The following is a 25,566-nucleotide window of genomic DNA, read 5'->3' on the forward strand; positions in this document are numbered from 1 at the left end:
ACCCAGCTACCTGTGCTGCCTCTCCACAGAGCCTGAACGAACCACAGGCTAATAGATTTGTTCCCTCCATAAGAAGAGCTTCAATTTTATTAAGCACCTACTATGGATGGCACCCAGTGTGATGATGGCTTTATATTTATTGTGTTATTCACATCTCAAAACACAGAATGAGGTATTATGGTCATTTTATGGAGAAGAAAACTGAATCTAAGCACTTTGTTCAAACTCACATAGCTAGTAAGTGACAGAATTTGGTTATAAACTCGTGGATGATTTCTAAGCTTGTTTTAGCCATTCTATCAGGTCTTGAAACTACCTGTGTGTATGAATCCCCATCCATGGCACAGGTTGCTAATCATTCATGAAAATTTTACATCTGAGCCTAGGATCTTTCTGAATCCAGCCCTTCAGACCACCTCTATCACTTGTTTAGAGTTGGCATGGAGATAAACTATTTGCCATTGCTGCATTATTTTATTTCATCCAAGTAGTCCTGATCCGTGGGGCTAGAAGAACTCATGATTTTGTTTGGCGTTTATTTTCCTGTTTTATAGAGTTGTCATAGTCTCAGTAGTTCAATAACAGACCCAGTGGTAGCTCCAAAGATACGCCCCTTCATTTGCAGACTTATTCCTCTGACTTTTCTATTTTGAAGGCCTGTGGTGTTTTCCAGGAGTCACTCCCCTTTCCTAGCTGCAAGCAGACCACCTAGGGCTCCTGGGTGGAGACCCCAGGCTATTTGGTAACCACCCACATGGCTAATTTGACACAACTGCCTTTGCCAAAAGAGCTGCAATGCATGGGATTTTTGATGCTACACTTGACAATTCATACATAATAAAGTATGTAGTTTAGGCTACGGGATCATAAATGAGAAACAGATGGTCAAATATATTTGACTGGTTTCAAGGAGGTGGCATATCCTATCAAGCCACACATGAAAGGTTTTGCACTTGGTAACATCTAAATAAACAGGTGCACCCTCTCACATTTGTTCTTCCATGAAGTGTATCAGGGATGGGCAGTGGTTTCCTCCACACTCAGTGTCTCAAGGGCCTAAGAGGGAAGGGAAGAAGGAGGAAGAGAGAAACCCATCACAAAGGGTATCAGAAAGTCTATGAAGCCTTGTGCTGACCTAGGATGGGGGGGAGTGAGGTGGCAGCAGGAATCTGCATGACTGTCACTTGCATTGTCAGAAGCCAATGCTCAGCCCCTCCCTGTGGACCAGTACCACCCAGTTCTCACGGGCCAGGTGTCATCGAGGGGTCTGTCACAGAGGAATGAGCACCGTTCTGGGCTCCAACCCCTCCATCTCGGTCTGACTCTGCCACATACTTGCTGGGCAACCTTAGACAAGTGACCAAAGTCTTCTGATTCTCAGAAGCCTCATCTCCAAGGGCTTATTCCCAACGCTTTTTAGAAATCAGAGTCCTGTGGAAAAAATTTTAAACTACAGGTGCCACAGCACACCCTCTGCCATCTGGATTCAAATGACATGGGAGGGAGCTCAACGGTTTTACCAAGGTCCTTGGGAGAATCAGAACCACTGAACCAGGTGAGGTTCTCAGCAGAAAGAGGGATTCATCAGTGGCTTATTTGAGGGTGGGGTGGGGGGACCAGCTTTAACCCCTCCATTTTGGGTCCCATTTAAGTTCTGAGGGTCCGGTTGGAAAGCTCAGAGCTGCCAGTCCTTAGCAGAGAGCAGAAGGGGTGGGGGGGTGACCTCCTCCTCGTAGAGTTGGCTGCGTTGGTCTGGCTGTCGGCACCAAGTGGGTGCCCGAAGCATTAGAAAGTCAGTGAAGGTGAGCTGGTAATTAGCCCAGTGGCAGCACGAACAGAGGTCAGACAGCCCTCCTCTGAAAGCGGGGCTTCCTCCCCTCCGTGGAGTAGTAAAGCCTTGTCGTGGCCTGAGGTTTTTTTCCCTCTTTACTAATCCTAACAACAAAAAGGAACTTCTCAAGGAAACTCGACAATGGAATTCAAAAGGAACAATAGAATTGGACTGGATTTGTTTAATTCGGAAATCAAGGTCACTAGAAAGTACCACAGCTCTTATTTGTGTGGTTTGGGTTTTTGGGGTTTTGTTTTTTTGTTTTTTGTTTTTTTTTTTTTTTTGGCAACATCTTTCTTTTCATTTGATGGTCCTGTCATCCCCAGAACTGTGTATGTTACTGATCCTGTCTGTATTCAAAGCTGTTATTAAGTGGAGTCTTTTAGATTTTAGAGAAATGATAATGGTTCCAAAGATGACAGAAAGTGGCAGCTGGTGACAAAAAAACCCCTTGATAAGACGACAACAGTAAATCAAACTACCGCCACTTTTTCGTTTCATGTTTGTTAATACCACCTCGCCTTTTGAAGTTTAAAGCAAGGTTCAAAAAAGCCAGGTGCTGAATCATAATATTAAAGCAAGTAAGGAGCTCCATGAAAGCGTGGAGATCTGAGGGGGGAAAGCAACAAACACAGCTTTCAACTGCCTTTTGTCGGCCTTTCTGCAGATGTCACCAGCGGTTATCCCAGCAGAGGGTTCGGCTTGTAGCAGCGCCTCTGGCTGATTCCCGCGCTGCGTTTCAAGTGTCAATCAAAAAGGAAGGACGCAGCTTAGGTCCTGGTCATTGTCCTGTGAAAAGAGCCAAGCATTTAACATTGATTTAGCTCCCTCAATATACAAAGATAGAGCCAGCTTTGTGCATCGAAAAGGGCCTTTGGCAAGGTTGCTTGTAGAGCAATTCCACTGCATCCAGTGCGCCTTGGTTTAGCTGTCACACCGCGGTGTCTGGAGCCCTCTGAAAAGTTATTCAGGACTGAGTGAGCAAATTAAAAGGAAATCACCCACTCCCTGCAAGAATGGGGCCGGTGGTGGGGAAGGCCTGTTAGAAGCTCTTGGTCTTGAAAACCTTTAAAATAATAACAGTAAATACCCAGCGCTTTGGAAACAGGGAGTTAGAACGAGCAAGAAAGGGAAGCTGGAAGAGCCCCAGGAAGCAGGGTCGGCCCCGGGAAGGGGAGCAACTTCGTATGTTCTTCCAACTTCCTTCTCGCCGGTCTGTGTCCCGCGTGGCCTTCGGGGCTGAAAGTCTGGACCACTTCCTACGGTGCCTCCTCTTTATTGCTGCTTCCTTTTCCAGTGAGCAGACCTCGCTGGACCGAGGAGAGGAGCGTCAGAGCTACATTTGCGTTTCACCAAAAGGCCTGGTTGCTTTTGTTACTCTTTTGCTTCTGCTCCTTCTGCTGCTTTTTCTCTTTTTTCTTTTCCTTTTCTCCTTCTCCTCCTCTTCCTCCTCCTCCTTTCCCGCATTCTTTTTGCCTTCATTTCCCTATACAATATCCAGTTATAGCATCACAGCTTGGCTGTGTATTTTTACTTTTCAGCTGCTTGCTCTGGTGCCCACGTGGGTGAGTCTGTCCCAAGGCAGGGCACCCTTCTCGCTTGCCAAGCCCTTCTCTTGTCACTAAAGGGTCACGCTCCCTGAAATGACCAAGTGCAGGGAAGGTCTCAACATCCCTGGTTGACGCAGTTTAACAGCTGTGACTGATGTGCCCTGGACGTCCAGGTGTGCTCTCATTTCCAGCTCTTTGCAGTGGGACTGGGGTCCTGGGATGAGTTTGAGCTCCTAGGAATGTGACCAAAGTGTGGTGCTTCTGCTTTGGGGTGCTAATAGTCAGTATACCCCGGCCAACTTTTCTGCCCCCCTTAGAGGCTGGGCATTGAGATGGCAGAGTCCCAAGATAGAAGTCACTTCTAACACTGAGTGAAGGCAAGTCCCCCCTCCACAGAGCCACCCAACCCTGGTGAATTATGCATGAGCGAGAAATAGACCTTTACTGAATTCAGCCAGAACCAGAGTCTGATCCATCATGTCTGATATGCCCAGTTGAGTTAGAAGTATCCTGATTAGGCACTCACGGAAAAGGAGTGGTCCTGAAATTCTGGCTAGCCCGAGAGTTTTCCAGCCACTGATGTAACCTATGTAAATATAGCAAGATGACACATGGAAACACAGCAGCATGAAAATGGCTCATTGTCCATTTAGCCAAAGTTCAGACTCCTCAAGGTTGAACAGTCCGTCATACTGAGGGGTCACCTCTTCATTTATACCCACGCATAGCCCAATTCCCTTGCCAAAGTGTCCTTAAGATGCACCTGCCTATCAACACCTTGACTAAGAGTCAACCAAACCATCTTCCTCTTCCACTCTTGAACCAAAGCTAGTGAGTGTGACTTTTAGGAAACGGTCAACCATGCTGATGACTGCCACTGCTGATTTTTTTTTAACCTCACTCTGTTGCTGATCGTATTTATGCCCCCATCCCTAGACACCCACTCATACACTGACTAAGAGGACACATCTTCATCCTTCTCCTTGCTACTATGGACAGAAAACTATTCTTCTCTGTAAGGTTAACCAGATGCCTCTAAAAAAAGAAAGCATGTTGGTTTTATCAAAAGCTGAACTTGTCTGGGCTTCTCAACATGGCAACTCGTTAAGAAGCCTTCTGACTGAGACTGCTGGTCTGGTGGACCGAGTCGTCTCCTGGAACTCATCACGTCTCGCAGTCCAAGCAGTCACATGGGTCACATGCAGATATACCCTGACTTTGTGACTTCCAGCTTCCTCGTCATGAGGACAACTCAGCTTTGATTCCTAGGCTGTGATTCATTTTTCAGTATTCACCAAGTTTTTAAACCACAACGGGCAGCAAAGGCAAGACATCTGCCACCTGGGGAAAGTGAAGTCACAAGACACTGAAAGAGAAAGAAGGGAAAAAATACCGAGAATCCACAGACAAGCCGGAGCAGATGTCATGTGACATGTGACTTTGTAACCCCAAGTGGGTGTGTCAGGCTCTGAGTATTGGGGACTGGGCAGCAGGAGGGTGAGGGAAGCTTGTTCAGAAACAAGAGTCATCTACGCACTGAGTTGATTAAAGATTTAAGGAGCTTTTGGGTCTTTCTACTCAAAGACTATTGTCTTTCTCTTGCTGCTCCATCTCTGTGCCTCCCGAGGGCACTCAGGGCCACTGTGTAATGAGAGTATGATTTAACCATCTCTGGCCTTGAGTTACAATGTCCCATCCCTTCACTGTGCTCCTGAAATGGGGAATATTCGTTGTAATTTTTAGCATCAATTGAATTGCATCCCTACGCTCTCTGTTCCACACTTCTTCCTCAGATGTTTGGAGTGAGGCTTCTGGGACCCCAAGAAGTGCTGGATAAAGAAGAGAAGGGAAGTCACATTCTCCCGACCCCTCCAGGCACCCAAACCCAACATGGAGCTCTTGGGAAAGTGCCCAGAGCCTCGGAACCCTGGGTGAGGTGTGACAGCTCACGTGGACTGAATGGGCAGCTGAAGACTGAACCTGACCCTGGTGTCCTTCCCTCAGGACCGTAACCCCTTTGGTCAGAGACACCAAGCCACAGCGGAGGGACCACGCGTCCTGCCTGCTTCCATCTGAGCCATGTCTCCAGTCACTGCAGGTAGCACTCACTTCACACTGTGTCTCTAGCCTGTGAGAGCCTTACGCCCCTTGCTTCATGGACAGCCAGGAAGTTTGTGTTGTCCTGGCACCCGGAGAACCAAAAGCAAGTGAACAGACACACAAAAGAATCCGATCGCATAGCTGGAATCATGTAAACTCAGATAAACAAAACAAACAAACAAACGCAAAATCTTCTCTAACATTCTGATTGAATCTAATCTTTACTGTCCTCAGAAGAGACATTTACACAGGGTGGAGAAGCAGGGAAGGAAGAGAGAAGAAAGGAGAAGGGTGTATTTCAGGACACACTTGTGTAGGCTGTGGCCACCAGAACCAAGCCCGGGCCTTGTGCCATTTTGATGGACTGCAATTCATCAGCGCAGTCAGAGCTGCTATGAGAACCCGCATTCCGCCCGGCCTGGAATAACCAGCCATCAAGAAAGTGGGTAGCAATACCCCTATCAGACAAGATAGACTTTAAAATAAAGAAGGTTCTAAGAGACAACGAAGGACATTATGTAATGATCAAAGGATCAATCCAAGAAGACAATTTAACAATTGTAAATATGCGTGCCCCCAACACAGGATCACCTCAATCTACAGGGCAATTGCTAAGAGGCTTAAAGGAGAAATCAACGACAAACGAAGACCAGGAGGCCACCCTGGCCTTCCAGGGAGGCCGCAGTGGCACAGTGGCATGGACGGGACTGTGGGTGCAGACGGCCTGGGGGCCACCCTGCCTCCGGCAGCCACTGGCTACCTGGCCTGAGGGCAATTTAACCCTGTCCCCCTTCACTGCTGGAGCCATGGAAGAAAGATGGGGGGAATGACTGTGCCTGTCAGTAATGGCAGTGCTGTGATGAGGATGAAGTGAGATAAGGCGTGTGAAACACCGCAAAGGGTACCCAGCACACACCGAGGGATCCTCGGATGCAGCTCTGACCATTACATCAGCTTCTGGTGAAACAGACAACGACTGCATCTGGGAGGTTAGGAAGAAAGACGAATACAGGACAAAAACGCGAAGCAGGTTTGCTATGTAAAATGTGGAAGATCCAGAGAAGTAAAATATTAAATTTACCTGTAATTTCATTGCCCAGAGATGATAGCTCATGTTAATATCTGGGCAAATATTATCTAATATATGTGTGTGTGTGTGTGTGTGTGTGTGTGTATATAAATATATATATATATATATATATAGAGAGAGAGAGAGAGATGCATATATATGTTTTTTGTTTGCTTGCTTTTTATGGCTGCGCCCACGGCATATGGAGGTTCCCAGGCTAGGGGTTAAATTGGAGCTGTAGCTGCCAGCCTACACCACAGCAACATTGGATCCGTAACCCTCTGAGAGAGGCCAGGGATCGAACCTGCGTCCTCATGGATGCTGTTCAGATTCGTTAACCACTGAGCCATGAAAGGAACTCCTTTAATTATATTTATGTAAATTATGTACATATTTGCATCTATAAAGTTTGATTGTGTACACACCTACAGATACCTATACGCATATATTTTATTTCATGAGACTTACACAATATGTACTGTTGCCTAGGACTGCTCTTGTCTATGAAGGAAACAGGGCACATCGGGAACACCCCCACCTGCAAATCTCCTACCCTCCTGGCCCTGCAGTTTTTCAATGAGGCACTTTTGTATGTTTCTCATTTTGGCCCCCATGAGAATATAAGCCTTCGTCTCTACGGCATCTCTCACCCCTCATTCAGTGCTGGCCTCAGGGCTTACTCGCTATACAATGGTGGGATGAATTCATATTTAATTCCAACTTTTCTCTTCACTGTTCACTCCTTTCTAGTAACTTTGGGACAGGTTTCTTGAGTCATCAAGTAATGGAGTTCCCTAGTGGCTTAATACTTAAGGATCCAGCGTTGTCACTGCTGTGGCTCAGGTTCAATCCCTGGCCCAGGGACCTCCACATGGCACAGTCACACCCCCCCAAAAAAAAAACCCCAAACAAACAACAAAACAAAAACCCTCTCACTTGAGAACAAACAAACAAAAAAACGTGAGTAATATCCTCTGAGGAAAATGCAAACGAATGTAACTCTTTTCCCAAACAAAGCACAAAAGAGAAAGTGAGACCATTAAGAAATACACACATGGAATAGTTCAGTGCAAACGATTCTTCAGTGCCTGTGGTTTCAGAGTTCCCCGTGCAAGGTGTCTGAATGTTCTTGCCTATGAAGAAGTAAGCACTTTGCTTATGCCCCCAGTTCACCACTGACTTGTGTCTGCCTTGCGTTTCTAGTGTTCCGTTTACCTGTCTGTCCTACCATTAGAATGTAAGTTCTCAGGGAGGGCCCCAGGGAGACTTCGTGGGCTTTTCCCCAGCACCTCGTATTCAGGCTCGCTTCTGGAAAGGGTCCGTGGGTGCCGGAATCAGGTCAAGCCTTCGCTTTTTACTGAAATCACGCTGAATAGGAACCCAGATTGCCCTGACGAGGTCTGGAAATTGACCAAAATTTGCATTTTGGTGTCAGGATTTAATTCCCTGATGTTACCCCCCCCCCCACCAACCTCAATCCTCCACTCTCCAAAGACAAACAAGCTATACTGTAACTGTTTCCGTAGCCAGGTTATAAAGTATTAATTATGGTTTTTACTCTGATAACTTGCTGAAAGGACAATGAACTGTTTCTAGGAGATGAGATCTTGCTATCACCTCCTCAGGGCACAGTGAGTGGGGGTGAGGGACCAAGATGTGTGCACCTGGAGGGAGGGCACACAAGAAAAGAAAAAGGGACAAGCCACATACATCCCGACACGTGGAGAGAGCAGCTGCCCCTGGAAGGCTTCACCCCAGAAATGGACTTAGGGAGTCACCCCTGGAATGTTGATATGATGGCCAGCGTTCTGTTCATCTTGGGTAAGCTATAGCACTTGGCTATTTAATCAAATGTCAATATGGGTGTTGCTGTGACGGTATTTTTAAAACGTGGTTGGAGCTCCCATGGTGGCTCACAGGGTAAGAACCTGATATAGCGACTGAGGATGCAGATACAATTCCTGGTCTTGCTCAGTGGGTTAAGGATCTGGCCTTGCCATGAGCTGTGGAGTAGTCTGTAGATGTGGCTTGGATCTGGCATCACTGTGCCTGCGGCACAGGCCATCAGGTACAGCTCTGATTCGATCCCTAGCCTGGGAATTCCCATATGCTGCAGCTGCAGCCCTAAAAAGAAAATAAATAAAATACAGTAAAATGTGGTAATACCTACAATCAGCTGAGCTGAAGTAAAGAAAATTACCCTCCATAACATGGTGGGCTTCACCCAATCAGCTGAAGGCTTAAGCATGAAAACTGACATTTTCTAGAGAAGAAGAAATTCTGTCTCAGGACCACAGCATCATCTTCTGCCTGAGTTGCCAGCCGGCTTGTCTCCCTTATAAATTTTGGACTTTCCAGCCCCACACTCATTGGAGCCAATTCCCTAAAATAAATCATATACAGATATATACATATTCTGCTTCTTTGGAGAGTCCTGACTGATAAGAGTTAGGAAACAGGATCAGCTCAGAAGAGGGAACGTTCACTGGGGACGGTGTGCCAAGGAAAAGGGAGAAGGAATTCAAGGACATTCCCAGGGCTACTGCCAGAAGTGATGGACGGACCGGGGACATGAAATAGGTCTGGGACGCAGGGTCAAAAAAAAAAACACAGTGCCTCCTCAGGAACCAAGGTGGCTGACAGCAGTCGCTTGGACCCCAGGGGCATCAGGTAGAAGCAAGAGTGACCAGCAACCCTGATTAGCATGCTCGCCACATCCCTCCCCGCCCCCTCCCCCAAAACGCCCCCGTGTTTCTTGGCTTGCTCCCCACACCAACTCGGCAAAGGCGGGGCTGAGATGCCCGTTTCACAGATTAAAGCGCCGCTGGGTACCCCAAGGCTGGGGACTGACTCACAGATGCAACAGAGAGACAGAATGGTGTCTGTCTCTGTCACCCCGAAGAGACAGAATGGTGTTTCAAGCCCAGTCCGGCTAAGACGAATCAGGAAGCCGGGGTCAGTCCACCTCTTCTGCACCCACCTGGGCCTGAGCGGGCGCAGCCTCAACGCAAACAAGGGTCCCGCAGGTTAGAAACGATCTCATAGAAAACAGTCCTCAGGATGCCTGTCCAGGGAGAAGACGTCTCCCAGGAGCATCGCGGGCTTTGGAGGACAGAGCCTCTTGGAGGGGACCTTGAGGGGTGGCGACCAAAGTTACCCATGGGCAAAAGCAGCTGGGGAGCCATCTGTCTGGGAGAAGCCTCCGGCGGGTTTCATTAGCCCCCTTCCTGCATGAGTGGGAGGCCTGGCCGGCTGTTGGGAGGCGGTTTACAGCAGAGGGAACAGAAGGAACCCAGTTGGCCCTTGTATAACCTTGGCCTCATTAGCATCGAACCAAAGCCCACTGCGCTATTGACGTCTGGTAAATATCCACCCATCCCGGAGACGTCCCCGAGCCCTGCCTGGGGGCCGTTCAGACACCAGACAGGGCCTGCCCGCTCCTCCTCCATCCCCGCTTTGTGATCCGGGAGCCGCTCCTCCCCGCCCACCACGAGGCGGACACCACGCTCAGAAACCACTCCATCTTCCGGGAGGGGAAAGCGGGGGGGAAAGACGGACACCTCCAGGGTCCCCTGGCCGAAAGGCCCCCCCGCCCATTTCCTCGCTCCAAAGGGCCAAACAAATCAACCCGAGAAAGGCAGTTCAGCCAGCGAAGCACACCCAATTCTCTTTCCACCTGCTTTGAAAACTTTTCATTTCTTACAGCACATGACACATTATCTTGGCGGAGGTCAGGGGATAATGCAGTCGGATTCTCGCGACATCGTGAGAGTTAATGTTTCTATGTGCCATTGTGTCCTGCGCGAAGAAAGGCGGCGGGTCACCTGGGGTTAGCACAACACAGCGCGGGAGATGGTCGCATCCACCAGAAGTGCTTTGAAAATGTTGGACACTATTGTGCAGAGGGGCTCTTTCCTGGCCCGCGCTGCATAATGGGCCTCCAGTGCCAAGGAGATAAACGATACTATCCTTGGAGTGTCAGAGCTAGAGCTCTCCAGGAGCTGCATTCATAATTTCCTGGAATGTAAGGACTTGGATTTTTTTTTTTAATAGGAATTGAAACATATAATTCAATAGAAGTGTCACTCTAATATAATAATTGCCAAGGAAATTGAACCTCAAAGAAGGAGATAAATTGCAATTTACCTTTATTAGAGCACTTGGAGCTGGTGATGTTTTCTCATCAAGAAAGGCCCCTCCCCCCAGGTATCTTCCCCGTCCATCTTTTGAATGTTCATCCTCATTCACGCTGCCCTCTTCAGCGGTACCTTTGCTTCTTAGATTTCCCATCAGCACATGTGGCCCCCTTTACACGCTTATCATTGCAAAGTGTTTATATTAATTGCTCTGGTGAAAGCTTTGTAATATAAACTTCAGCTAAACTCTTCATTGTCAAATGTCAGCTTCCTCCCATTCTGCTAGAACACTGTCTTTGCTTTTGTGAGGATAAGTGATATAGTGGTGCTCTGTATATTTAAAGGACTATGAGGATCAGTTGCTGTTATTGTGATTCTACACATCTTTCTTACAATGAAATGATCTTTACGTAGGCTGCATCATTCCGCGACTGAACTAAGTCCGGGACCCAGAGGAGACAAAAAAAGAAAAAAGAAAAAAAATCCCCTCAGCCTCCCCAGGAGATGTTGCTTGAAACCTTCTGAATTATTATTATTACTATTATCATTATCATCATCCTTTCTGGTTGTTGATAGGCAGTGAAACGTCTCAGCTCCGCATGCTGTAGAAATGCACCACCTGCCCCCTTCTCACCCCGCCCCACGGTCGCTGGGCCAGGCTGTCGCCCTCCTGCCAGCCCTGGATTCCGATCCATTGCTATAACCACCCCCTCCCGTTCTTTCACCTACCTACCCCGGGTGACTTCCAGGGAACGGCTGGCGTGAGACTGACCCAGGTCATGTGACCACACGGAACACAGTTGGTGCACCCCTGGAAAAGAAAGAAGGGGAGACCCAGTCAGAACTCAGCAGTGTCTTCCTTCTTAGGGATCCCAGAAACCTACAGCGAAATTCAGATTCAAGTGTGGAAGCAAAGCATCGAGGGGAGAGGGGGCTAAGTAACAAAGAAAGAACAGGCGGACGAATGAAAGAAAGGAAGGGAGAGAAGCACTAGGGCGGAAATGAGAGGCTGAGCACAAGCCTCTGGACAGAGTCTGCGGCACTGCAGCAAGTGGGGGCAGTGAGCTACAGAGTGTGCGCCCATGATGCCTGCAACCATGGAGCATCTACACGTAGGAAGACAGGGGATGGGAACGGAATTAACCAAGATGAAAACAGATGCATGATAGGCTGTCAGGATCACAGTAGTATTTCCTCCATTTTCTGGACTTTCTGTTCTCCACCGTCTTAATAACAGAAAAGTGGAAGGAGTGAGGACGGGGAGTGTGGATGAGGTGGGGCCATGGCTGTCCCTTCCAATTCCCTCCCACCCCAGATCCCAGGCTTTCCCAGCTGGGAAAGGAAGCCTGGCGCTTTATCTTCAGTTGGGTGTCCCGTGGTCTCTTCACCCAGAGTCCACTGGGCTTGAAGGATGAGCAGAAGAAAAGTGGAAGCCATGGAGAGGTGTCTGTAGGGCTGGGCGGATCCCAGAGACCCTGGCGAGAATTCCTTCTAAGTCAAGAACTGCAGGAACAGCTCAGGACTGTTCTTAAGTCACTTATCCTGGAGGTTCAAATTCAACTTCTTTTTGAATTGAAGTTATTTTCTCCCTTTTTTATTGTACTGCCACCCCACCCCCACCCCCCAATGGCAGCACAAAGGAAATGAGTCTGGCCTGCAAAAGAATGAGGCAAAGAACCAAAAACGTCCCATTGTCTAGAGGACAATTAAGTACACAAAGCTTCGGGCTCTGATGTCCCCTAGATTTGAGTTGTCATCCGCATTTGGCAATTTGGTTAACCCTGCTGGGCCTCAACCATCTCCAGGGCTAAATGAGGGTCATTTATCCTGCCTCGTTGGGTTGTGATGAGAGTGAGAGGAAGCATCTAGCGTTTGCAATGTGTGTAAGATGCTTTGAGCATTTAAATAGTCACAGGTGTAGTTCCCACTCCCTTCTGACCCCAGGATTCCCACGCCTTCCTGTTCTCTTCCCTGGGCCTCTTCTACTTCCAAAGAACAGAGACTAACCCTCTGAGATTACATTCCTTGTTATCACACGCCTTCGGGTATGCCATTGATTAAATCACAACCCATAAAATGTTCCAACCTCACACAATAACAAAGTCTTGTAAAACACACTTGCCTGACAAGTTTCCTGTACCGAAAGCAGGTGTCGGGGAGCTGGGGAGGAATGCTCACCAGGCCAGGACCCAGGGGGGTTCCAAGCTGAGGAACATGCCACAAACACGTGGAGAGACTGAGCAAAGACACTGCTTCTCAGGTCTGTTTTCTCACCTATAAAATGTAGGGAAATGATCAGGAATTTTAAAACACTCGGAACCAGAACTTTAAAATTCTTCTCTGTTCCAACAGAATCTTAACCAAAACCGAGATACTCTGGTTGCGGCAGGGGCAGCGTCTGGTGACCCCTCCCGACTTGGTGGCTCTTGCTCCATGAAGGTTGACCTTGAGGCTCATCTGCAAAGTCACAGAACAGAATTGGAAAGCACAGATTTTTACACTGTCGTGAGCCACGCTGCAATCTAATAGTCCACAATTATACAGATTTCTGTTCTACTTTGTCAATAGCTAGACACGACATGACTTTTTTTCGTTCCTTTTTTTTTTTTTTTTTTTTTTTTATTAAGGAGCAGGGGTGTGGCATATGGACGTTCCCAGGCTAGGGGTCAAATCGGAGCTACAGCTTCCGGCCTACACCACAGCCACAGCAACACCAGGTCTGAGTTGCTGGCAGCCTACACCATAGTTCACAGCAACAGCAATGCTGGTTCCTTAATCCAGTGAGCAAGGCCAGGGATCGAACTCATGTCTTCATGGATACTGGTTGGGTTCATTACCACTGAGCCACAATGGGAACTCCCAAGATACGACCATTTATTTTTTAAAGTATTTTCTTCTCTTCTTCTTCTTCTTTTTTTTTTTTTCTTTTCAGGGCTGCACCTGTGGCATATGGATATTCCCAAGCCAGGGGTCCAATTGCCAGGGCAACACCAGATCCTTAATCCACTGAGCAAAGCCAGGGATTGAACCCACATCCTCATGGACACTATGTTGGGTTCTTAACCCACAGAGCCACAATGGGAACTCCATATTTTCAATTTATATCAAAGTATGTTATCACATTGCTTCCGTCAGATCCATTTATTGACATTTTAAAAATATTCAAATCATAATATTGCCTTCCTGAGTGCCTGTCACTTCCTCCCCTCCCCCCTTCCCTTCCCTCCTCCTCCTCCCTCTTCTTCTTCTTCTCCTCTGATTGTTTTATTGTCTCTCATTGCTGCCCTTTCCCAGGAAAAAACTTCCCCTCTGGCTGACACTCTCCATTGCTGAACTTCTCAGCCAGCTTCCACCCCAGGATTGCCTTGTGTCTTAGAGAGAGAGGAAGGAGGCAGGCAAGGTAGATGCTGGATGCTCGTCACTGGGGAACGCTTCTCCCTCTCCCCCAGGTGGTGTTTCTCATTCCTATTTCTGTCCCAAGCTCCTCCCCTCCCCTGGACCTCCTCTAAACTGGTCCAAGGCCCCCCTGGCAGTGGCGTTACCTCGGAGGCTTTTTAAAAGCACAGATTCCTGGGTCTCATCCCGTATCTCCTGAAATCAGAATCTCTGAGGTTGGAGTCGAGGGAAGGCGATGACAAAATGAGCTCCCCAAGTGATGTTTCATCTCCTTACATTTTGAAAACCACCTTTCAAGCCTCTCTCCCCAGTTTCTCCCATCCCTCCACCTCCCTCCTTTGCTCTCAGTTTTCATCCTAATCACCAGCTAACTGGTGGATGTCACTGCTACTTAAATGTGCTCCCACTCTGGATCCCTAATCATTCCCATTGTGCTCCTCAAAGCTGAGTCAAGAATGGCTGCCTTTTTATCCCCCCCTCTCTCTACATTATAGAAGGAAGCAGGTCCCTGCCGCTTTTGTCATCCCTCCTTCTGGGCCGAGCTCCATTTGCTGGTGAACAGGGCTTATCTTCACTCTCCCCCTCGAAATACTGTAACATTGAGCATCCTTTCATGTCTGTGCTTTTAAAGTAAATCTTTGGACAATTAAAGATATGAAATGGCTAAATAGAGTTCTGCGGGCGTTGTTCTCTCCTTTTTAAAGGTTTAATCACACTTAATGGCTCTCTTCAAAACTTGAATTTTCCATTTTGGTGTTTTGACTCCATTGAAAGAGTTTACTAATATTCTTTCAAAAGTATTCTCTGCTCAAATGAGCTATTCAATAAAGTTTTATGGCAGGCTATAGGATTGACGGCTAAATGGAAAATAATTTAAAGGGAGATCAGCATCAGGGGTGCCGTTCATTGCTACGGTTTTTGTTAGTCAAACCATCATCGTCAATATCGAGTCCATTAAAAGTCGATGGGAAGGAACAAGATTATCATTTGGATGTAAGGGAGACCATTGCACATGCAATTTCAACAACCCCCTTTTCCTTGAAGATCGGTTATTGTTCAGCCTTGTGAGTCTAGAAATAGGAAAAACCCTCTTTCTTCCCTTGCTTCCTCCCATCTTCCTTCTCCACCTCTCTCTTTTCTTTCCTCCTGAAGAGCCGTGGACAAAAGAGTGGGGGTGAGTGAAAGGAACCAGTCAGATTGTTTTGAACAAATCGCCCTGACTCCAGTCTTGCTCCTGCCGAGTTCTCTCTGGTTCTCACTTGTCACCGTCAGGAGCAGGAAGCCGGCTGGACACGGAGGACCCCCTGGGTCATACTCACAGTCCAAGTGATAGAACTGGCTACTCACAGAGGAAATTTAGTGGAAAATAAAAGCCGGTACTCCCTGACAGCATCTCTCTTAGCCCCTAGACTCTCTGATGGGCTAAGTGATAGGGGGATGCGAGAGATCCTAAAGAGATACATTGGCTCGGAAAAGAAAACCGATGCTCTGTGACCTCATTGGCACACCCCTCATTGGCACACCCCTTCTCCCCGCTGCCCTCCAGCCGGCTTTCCTCAGTTCCTTCTTCCCACAAAGTGCCCGTGAGCACGTGCAGCATGCCCAGGAGTGTGCTAAGTGCTAAGACAAGTTCAATGACCACCTCACCCGAGCAGTTTCACATTTGGCTGAAGAAACCACAAGTCATGCAGATAATGGAAACTGCTCAGAAGACCTGATCTGCGATCCAGGCATTGTCACCTGCTAACCATGTGATCTCTAGGAAGGCATTTAACTTCTCTGAGACGCCCTGTTTCTCTTTCAAGAAGAGGGCTGCTGAGATCAAGTAGCCTTCATGACGCTCTGAAAGTATCTCATTATTTATTTGCTGTTTTACGTCCCTTCCTCTCCTCCCCCAATGTAAACTCCATGAGACCAGGAGGCTTGGCTAATTATTCACTTCTGTATCTCTGTACCCAGGACAGAGGCTGGCACAGGGCAAATACTCAGGAAATAATTGCTGAGTGGATGCATGGATTCTGGTTATAGAAATCTTGAAGGCTGAACCACTGACCTACCAAGACTTGCTTGGTAGGATTTATGATGTAGGGGAGAAGAAGAGTATTTCAGGAGTTCCTGTTGTGGCCCAGGGGAAATGAATCCGATTAGGAACCATAAGGTTTCAGGTTTGATCCCTGGCTTCGCTCTGCAGGTTAAGGATCCAGCATTGCCATAAGCTGTGGTGTAGGTCACAGACACGGCTCAGATCTGGTGTTGTTGTGGCTCTGGCATAGGCCGGCAGCAACAGCTCCGATTAGACCCCTACCCCTAGCCTGGGAACCTCCATATGCCATGGGTACAGCCCTAAAAAGACAAAAGGCCAAAAAAAAAAAAAAAAAAGTATTTCAAAGAGATAGCAGCAGAGGGAACAAAACAGAACAAAAGCAAGTTCTGTTTCAAAGTACTGAAAAGACCAGTTTGCACTCAGGAATAATTAGATGTGCTCTGGGAACCATGGATTTGGACCTGATCTTAGAAGACCTCATATCCCAGCAGTAGCCGGTAGGGAGACAGTGATGGGCTCTGATCAGGGTTGTTACTTGAAAAAAGTAATGTTCTAAAGCGATCCATCAGGCAGCAGTATCTCGGACTGAAGACGGTAGAGAACTAAAGTAAGAGGACATTGCAGCAACAGAGCCTGAATTAGCACCACGGAAATGGCCTGTAAAGGAAAGGAGAATTAGGAGCCTGGACAAAGCGAGAATCAGTGGGGCTGGGTCCCCAAGGAGCTATGAGGAGAGGAAGGAGAAAGCATTTAAGATACAAAGACTAGAGTGCTGGTAGAATCAACAGAAACAGGGACATCTGGAGGAGGCCACGTTTAAGAGACACAGAGTGGCGTGGTTCTCCCTCCTTTCGAGCTGCTGGTGGAACACCCGGGTGGAAACGTGCACCAGCAATGGCAAATGTTGGGCTGGAGAAAGGCCCGCGGGTGGGGGCCGAAGAGAAGCAACATGGAAGCCATCCCCTTGGAGGTGACAGAGAAAACCACGCGAGGCGCTGACGCCTTAGACGACGAGGAGAATAGAGGCCCAAGGGCAGAACTTGAGTGAGTGAGGTGAGAGGCAGAGAAGGAAGAGCAGAGCAGCAGGAGCACTTGGGGAGGATGGAACATGGACAGGGAGGGAAGACGCCCGCTTGGTTCAGGCTCACGAGAGAGACTTCTGGAAATGCCTCTCGCTGTGTCCAGGTCAGGATCCACGCGCAGGAGAGGGTCATTACGGGGAACGCCCTCATGAGCTTTGCGAGGATGCTCCATCACGCCAAGGGCCACAGCACAGATGTCAAGCGGAACGAAAAATCAGAGAAGGTGTTTAGAGCCGCCCACGCGGAGGTCGTCCAGAAGAACCGGCGAGGGCCTGTAAGATTTTCCTATGTGGGAACTTACACCACCAAGGGACGTGACACACTGTCAGCCTTTCTCGAAGACTGCACACTGGAAAGTCCTGTGTTTCCTTATCATCTCCCATCCACAAGGAATGTCACATGGGGAGGTCTGCACAAGCCATGTGATGGCAGCCCAGTTTGTGTCCTCAATTCCAAACAGGTCAACAGTTACTGATTAATTTCACCCTCTCAAAGAGGAGCCACTTCTTTCTTATTCCCAACTCTGGCCATCACCACTTCTTTGGTTTGCCTGTTTCTGGAACCAAGTTCTCACGAATAGCATGTTTCTAAGACTCAGAGGGGGAAAAAAAGGTAATAAAATCTTAAACAAGCCTTCGTCAAGTGCTAGGCTTCTACAAATTTAATTTCCTCCCAGAAAGACCTGTTGGGACATTGGGTTCCATTAGCTACAAAGCTAATCTGACACCTAAGTAGGCTAGGCTGCTGGCTGGCTACTTGTTAACATTTTGGGTTACACTTTAAAGTAATTCCCCTTCTCTGCAATGCTTTCCCAAATCTGTCCATTTAAGCTTGGAATTCCTTTAAAGGGGACGAAACCATGAATTCACAAGGAGAGGTCAAGCTTCAAATACAAAAATCTATACTGTGTCCACACCCCCATCACCAGTTGGTTTAAATTAGCCCTAAAGAAGAGATGCCTTCTAAGAAAGAATAAAAGCCACAATGTGATTTTGTAGGATTCACCATAGCGTCTCTAAAAGCTGATGGTAGGGAACAGTATCAGGTTTCGAGTTTCTTAGCCCAGCTGACTTGGCTTACCTGGTCAGATAAAGGTCAGGGCTGGGGGCTGAGGGTGGGGGCTGGGCTTAGGTGCCCAAGATTTCTTGGCTTGTTAGTTCAGGAAATTTTCTTCAATTCAGCAAGCTGCAGGAGTCTGTGACAGGCTTATACTGAGCCTGGAAACACAGTAGTGAAAGAAATACTTGTGCACTGAAGAGACTAGATCCATGGCCTAGGCAGACTCCTAGGCATATCATTACCAAACGGAGCGAAGTGCTGGAGACAGAGGACCTGGCATCGCCTTCGGGTGGTGGATGAGCTGGGAGGGACTCCCAGCCTCCCAGGTGGGGGAGGTCACAAGGGCTTTTTACGAGTGAGTTAAAAGGAACTTCGAGGGTTTGATCCCTGGCCTCGCTCAGTGGGTTAAGGATCCGGCGTTGCTGTGTGCTGTGGTGTAGGTCACAGACGTGGCTTGGACCCTCCGTTGCCATGGCTGTGGTGTAGTTGCAGCTGCAGTTCCGATTCGACCCCTAGCCTGGGAACCTGCAGGTGCAGCCCTAAAAAGCCAAAAATAAATAAATAAATAAATAAATAAATAAATAAACCAAGAAAAAAAAAAAAAAAAAAGGAACTTTGAGATGAGATTCCTATCTTTTCTCCTACATTGAGATTTGAGCATAGAGTTCTTCTCAGGGTCACTGCAGGAACATTCTGTCTTGGTCTCTCTCCATCCCCATTCTCCTCTGAGGAAGAGCAAAGAAAAACCAGTCACTGGTAGAGAAGGCTAAAAAGTTTTACGGTGCTTGGTAATACTTTCAGGCCAGCTAACCCATCAAGGCTAAACAGAGGGGAGTTCCCTGGTGGCTCAGCCGGTTAAGAATCCAGCGTTATCGCTGCTGTGGCTTGTGTCACAGCTGTGGCACAGGTTCGATCCCTGGCCCAGGAATTTCCACTTGCCACAGCCAAAAGAGAAAGATTAAACGGAGGACTCCTTCCAAGGGTTGGGACCCACCGATCCTCTGGTAGCAGCCTAGTGCATCAGAATGACACCTCCTCAGGGAGGCAGTGGGGGAAGGTGGCCAGGGTTGGTGGCCTTGTGCCTCCCAGGTCAGCCCGGGGGCTTGCTGGGATGGATGAGAGAAAGGCAAGGGAGAGCAGGGGGTGAGAGGGACCCACCCCCTAGGGAGCCTTCAGGAAAGGAAATGGCTTACCTCTGACTGGTCTCGTGAGGAAAGAGGTGAGGAGGGCAAGCCTGAGGTCATCACGCCTGGAGGGGACTCCCTCACCCCAGCTGTGGTTTTCCAGAGCCTTATTGGAGAGCCAGGGTCTTCAGCTTTGGACTTGACCGGGTGCCTTCACTTGCTTGCTCTGCCGTATGACCTTGATTGGAACCAACGCTCTAGCACTAAAGTTGCACTTGGCAAGCTTCGCACCGGCTCCTCAAGTTGGAGTCCTGTCCCACAAGAACATTCACTGTGAGTTATCAGAGGGACTCGTGCAGGGGGCACTGGAGGCCAAGGCCAGCTTGAACAGCATTGTGGAACCAGAGCTTTCGACTTTGCTAGTGCTCCTGAGACACTGGGATGAAACCCCTGGGTCTCTTTCTGATTTGATCACACTTTTTTTTTTTTTTTTTTTTTTTGTCCCTCAAGCCCTGAGAGCAGAGACTTGCCAAGAGGAGGGTGGGATGGAGGCTGATCCTGGATACTTGCCAAGAGGAGGGTGGGATAGAGGCTGATCCTGGATCCTTGCCAAGAGGAGGGTGGGATGGAGGCTGATCCTGGATCCTTGGGTGCTGAAGAAAGGAGGAGATGGGCAGTCAGGAGAGCTGGAAACCAACCTGGCTGACTGCGCTGCCACCGCCCCAGGCCAGCCATTCTTGGCTCTAGGAGGTTCAAAGTCTTTAAGAAAGACTCCCCTCCACCCCCAAAGTTTTTATTTCCAAGAGAAATAGCTTCTCTCTCTGCATGTTTCCTTCAATGCTCAGCAAGCCCTGTACAAGCACACGAAGGCTGTAAACCTGCTACTTCGCTGGGGCTGTTTATTTCCAGTCGACAAATATTGTGCCAATGTTCACTTCAATTAGGAGACACATTTGACAATCTGACTACTCCATCTGATGCCTCAAGGGCAAATTTCAGCTCTTTCAGGAAGGGATGGGCCAATAAGGGATCCTTATGAATAAAATATACAGACAAGGAATATTCACGGCAGTTTGGGGACACCACCTTCTGCAGCCAGGAGACTGAAATGTCTACATGAAAAAAATTCACATCAATAAAGCATGGGGCTGGTTCAGCTGGAGGGAGGCTGGGAATTCAGAGTGAAGGCTATAGGGCCTGCTTGCCCTTCGCCTGCCTGGAGTTGGAATTCAGTGAGAATCGGCACGGTGGAGCCTAAGACATTTGTCATTCTAAGGAAGAAAGCGTTACAGCAGAGTTCAACCCACGAAGACTCTTACTAGTCTTAGTCCAGCTTTTAAAATCACCCTAGCAACTGGAAGTCTTCTGTGTTTTCTCCCCTCTTCCTTATCACCCTGAAGGCAACCAGAAAAGCAGCTCAGCATCCTCCTTTACAAGCTTTCTATGCCCTGGAAGGTGGACGTCAAGGACCAGACCCCGCTAATAGAGCAAATCCTGCTTTGAATGGACCCTGGATCCACGTTACCTGTTTCCTGGCAGCAGCAGAATTGGGGGAGTGGATGAGATCCTCGGCTGCCCCACTCAGCTGCTTTGGACAAATGCTGTCAGCTCCCAGGGCTCCTGTGTCCCCATCAGGGCCGAGGGAAGTCAGTTCCTTCCTCATCTCACAAGGTTGTCACGTGCTAAGAGTGGAAGGAAGGGAACGTTTGATAGAAATGGCGGCACCTTTGCTATTTAGCTCCTGTTTCCTGAGCTGACCTGATCAGGGGTGCAGTGAACTCCCAGGGACAGCTGGGTCACAGATCAAACAAACAAACAAACAAACAAAACCCTTTAGGTCAATGCATCTCAGACTTCACATTCATCTAGTTCCTTTGTTAGTTTACTGGGTTAGCCTAAACACTTGTTGGTATATTTGTTTCAAGAAGGACCGCACTCAGCTCTACATAAGCTTATTAACAGAAGATGATTCAGTTTGTATTTTAATATTAGCAACTGTTAAACGGTCTATTCTGAAAAGGGCATATTCTCAACAGCTATTGTTGGAACAGAGAGGAGTCTCTTGAGTGACCATCAATACTCTACTCTTTGATCCTTAGGACACTGTTATTGCCAGTGTGATGAGCAAATCTCATGGAAATTAAATTTCTTTATCATAGGGGGATTCCTGGATTCACACTAGCATTTGGTAAAGCTCGAGTTATTCCTCAATTGTCTGATTTTCTGTTATTCATTCCTTCATTCACTTGGCAAACCTTTATCGGAACCTAGGATGGGCCAGGATGCCGGGGAAGCTACGAAGACACACTTTCTTCCTCTAGGAGACAGAAAGGCAGAGAGCCTCATGCATGAAGGAAGTGAAGGGAAAGAGAGCACGCAGCTCTGTGCAGGCATATTTGATCTGAGCATGTGGGTGACAGGATGTTAAGCAGAGAGCGATTCGTGTGCAGAGGCACAGGGTCCCCGCCAAGACGGCACGGCTCTGGGTTTGAGAACCGGCCTTGGTTTTTCTCCCTCCTCCCCTGGTGCCCCCTCCTTTTCACCTCTCCCCCCTTCCTCTCCCCTGCTTCCCCTCCTCCTTCCTCCCTGCCACCACTTTCCTCCTCAGTCCCTTCCTCGCTTCCACCCTCATACTTGAGCAATCATTTTGGTCTCCTCTCCAATCCAGGTATATCCGAACAGAAATATACAAAAAAAAAAAAAAATCAAACACCCAAATTTCAGGCAGTGCTTCAATAAGCCCCATGATGAGAGGGGACGGCACCCCTCCTCCACCAGTGACCAGCCTGGAGACACCCCTGCCTCCCCCTTGGTCTCCCATGTGGGGAGACCCCTGGTGAGACCCATCATTCTTGCCTTCATCCCAGCCACCGGGCTGTATTTTTTTCTACACGCTTGAAAACCTCTTTGAAGACCCCGGGGACCTGTGCTGGACGTGCAGAGGATGCCCGAGTGAGCAAAGGAGGCACTGAGCCGTTGGAAGTTCATCAAGAACCCAAAGGCAGAGGTGCGAGGACAGACGTCATTTACATGTCCTCGGTTGGCAGCACTGTCCCACGTCCAGTATGGCCAGTCATCTCTGCAGCCTTCACACATCTCCAGCGTCAACAGGAAAATCACGATGCAAGTCTAATGAGAAGAAAAGTTCCATTGAAATTATCGGGATTCCTTCTGTCTGATCCATGTCGCCCATACTGCCCTGGAAAGCAGAAATTACTAACTATTCTCTCCTGCTCTGGTTTTCAAAAGTTTGTAAAAGAGAAACTGCTTCCGCTATGGGCCCCAGAAGCCCTAGGGTGCGCCCTTTCCTCTCCCCCAAATTCATCTGGCTGTGCTTTTGAGCCAAACAACGTACCTCCTCAGACTTCATAAATCGTCATTCCTCTGCCCGTCCAGAGAGCAGAAATTCATGACTTCATCTCCATCAAACAGTGTAAAACCCCAAACAAAAATACATCTGGACAGACAAACAGGATGCCAGGTTTTGCTTGATGAGAAGGGAAATAGCTCAACCCTGGCCCCTTGAAATGAAGGCTTTATCTCAAAACATGTTCATGGCCCCTTAACAGAGTCGCCGAGACCAGCGCCGCTTATAATATCCAACATAAACTAGAGATGGAGCTCATTTTGCTCAGTGTTTTGTGACCTGGAAAACATTTTGTTGGAGCCTTTAAAAAAAAATTAGCCCATGTTCATTTTTCCCCCCCCTAAATGCAATGATCATCATTTTCTGTTCCTTGAGCCCAGGTGAACAGCTAGCCAGGGAGCTGGTGCGGGGGGAAGGTGGCCTCGCAATTTCCCGACACGGTTAACAGGCCGTTAAAATTCTGTCCTGCTCAACCTTCACGTCCGTGTTCGGGAATCAGAGGCTAGAACTACGAGGGCAAAATAAATGCACATCCTGCCGACCAGTATCTGCGTGTAAAGTGGACGGAAGAGGCAGCAACAAAGCACCGTTCACTGGCCGGTTAAATCATCCATTATCCACCAAACTGGATACTAAGGCGAAATTCATCTGAATACATATTTTTCCTTCAAAAGAAATTTGTTTGCTTGTGTTCTGTAGGTAGGTCACGTGTGATGCATTTTTAAATAGAAGGAGATCCATCTGGAATCTCCCCATCGAAAGCAAAAGCAAAAGCAAAGGTGACCCGAGCTGAGGTCCTATCAGGCCGAAAGGGAAAACCTCAAACTGTTGATAATTCTCCCCCAGCTCCTCTCGCCAGGGCTGCCTTGTAATGGGGGGGTGGGGGGGGGCGTAATTTGGGCCGAAGCAGCAGCAGGCACTATGCAAATGTTTCCTTAATTGTATCCCAGCCATTACTCAATTGTGGAGGCTTTTAAGATAATTTATTAATATTCTCTTTACTGTGGATGAAGCGGAGGGCTGCTGTGGGTTTTGGTGGGACGTGTGTATGTGTGTGTGTATTTCTTCTTGAGTTATTTATTTGATAATGATATTAAATATTAGAAACTCTAACAGCTGGTGTGTTTATCCTGACTTGAGTGTATTAACCTCTTTAGCCCTTTTTTCCAGAAGAAGGATTCGGCATCACAGATTTGACTGTCAGCTGTGGTGCCTGGCGGCCCAGCCGACTGGCATCCTGACAGAATCGAAAGTCCAGAGCGGCAAGTAAACACGGATGACATTGCGGGGAGAGAGCACATGATAACTTGAGGCACCTGCAGCTGCCTGCACCCAAATCAAAGTAAGGGCTGAGCTCACTGGAATGGAAAAACACTGCATTTACCGGGAGTGAGTTGGCGCTGTGTGAGGTGAGGGAGGCGGGGGCTCCATGGACGGCAGGGGAGGGGAAGACAGCCCTGAGCGCTGGCGTTCTGCCCACTGACAATACTCAGCTCAAGTACCTTGAGGGAAAGCCCTGGGTCCTAAGGCCCCTTGTGTCCCATATGGTGAGTGAGGACGGGCTGACAGGTCAGTGGGTGAAGGATGCCCTGGGGTAGGCTGAGCCACTGGGTAGCACAAAGGTCAGGTTCACCTGCAACATACGCGTCTAGCCCTGGATCGACCCTTTACTGGCTGTGTGACCTTCAGCCAGTTAGTTATTCTCCTGGCCTCAGTTTCCACATCTGTAACAGGAAGATAATTACACACAGTCATGGTCGCGGTGAGCCACAGTCAAAGGACATAATGAATGTGGACAAAACATGAACACAAAGAATTACTGGTTTCCTATTTCCCTTTACCCCACGAGAAATGACTTGGGCCCCTTCCCACCTGGGGCACGTCCAAGCTTGGGCATGGACTTGAAGAGGGGGAGGATCCCCCTCCGGAGTGCGGGGGGCTGCTCACCCCATGTTCTGGGCCTGGGTGTCCCTGGAATGATGACACTGGCAGGAAGGGTAAGAGGTGGTACAAAGCAGTGCTGTTCGGGGTCACAGGCAAGACTCGCATAGAAGAGACACGTTCTCTTCGGGCCCCCGCCAGAGTCCCCGGGCCCCCGCAGTGTGAGATTTGCTGCTCTCAGCACCCAGATCACGGCTCGGCTGCCCATAAACACTAGCTGGTGTCGGCGAAGGCTTTGAGGAGATCATGACGTTCAAGGTGTAACTGACCCAAGCGGAGGAGACGCAGCATCGGGAGGGATGGAGAGCCGGGCGGCGGGCTGGGGTTGCTTTAGGGCAACAGATAAGGTGCTTCCGTTGCTCCAGAAAGCCAGGGTTCTTCCTGTTTAACACTGTGTTTGGCCTTCAGGAGGTGCATGCCTTGGTTAATGAATGAGTGGGTGAACTGTTGAATAAAAACAAAATCCACATCTGCAGTGGAGCAAGTGTCGGAAGCACATTTCCGTGAGCCGCTGCACTTCCGGCAGAGAAGAGCCACTGCACTTCCGGCAGGGAGTTTCCGTGTGCTGGGCAACTCATCCCAGAAGCGCTTGAGCTCATCTGTACCCAAGGCCTTGAACCCTTGTTCCCTCCAGCTGTCACCACAGAGGCCAAGGAAAGCACAGCCTGACCACATGCCCCAGGCCTGTCCTGTGTCCTCTGGGACCCTCCCTCCCTGGTGCCTCTGAGACATGACACACTGGGGGGACCTCTCGGTGCCCACCCACATGCAGCTGTAAAGCACGGAGGAGTGAATGCCTTGTGCAGGGCAGGAGCTAGTAGAATCCCTTACATGTCATGAAAGGCTCCTAGAATATTTTTTCATCAC

General features: G+C 48.6%; 1 protein-coding gene across 1 annotated transcript in view; it reads right to left on the minus strand.

Annotated features, from left to right (window-relative positions):
- The window catches only part of LOC110255529 (uncharacterized), an 81,022-nt gene that overhangs the window by 22,106 nt on the left and 33,350 nt on the right, over positions 1–25,566 (minus strand). Inside the window, exons 8-14 of the mRNA XM_084978067.1 lie at positions 24,392–24,482; positions 22,248–22,520; positions 20,917–21,073; positions 19,962–20,044; positions 19,461–19,702; positions 12,809–12,960; positions 11,420–11,497 (exon numbers count right to left, since the gene is read on the minus strand). The gene's annotated coding sequence lies outside the window, so the exon portion shown is untranslated. The remainder of the gene's footprint in view (positions 1–11,419; positions 11,498–12,808; positions 12,961–19,460; positions 19,703–19,961; positions 20,045–20,916; positions 21,074–22,247; positions 22,521–24,391; positions 24,483–25,566) is intronic.

This window comes from Sus scrofa, chromosome 9 (genome assembly GCF_054392235.1).
Source record: "Sus scrofa isolate SSC_HxYL_T2T_F1_AM1 chromosome 9, Sscrofa_HxYL_maternal_Yorkshire_Landrace_v2.0, whole genome shotgun sequence".
In the NCBI taxonomy this organism is placed as follows: Eukaryota; Metazoa; Chordata; class Mammalia; order Artiodactyla; family Suidae; genus Sus; species Sus scrofa.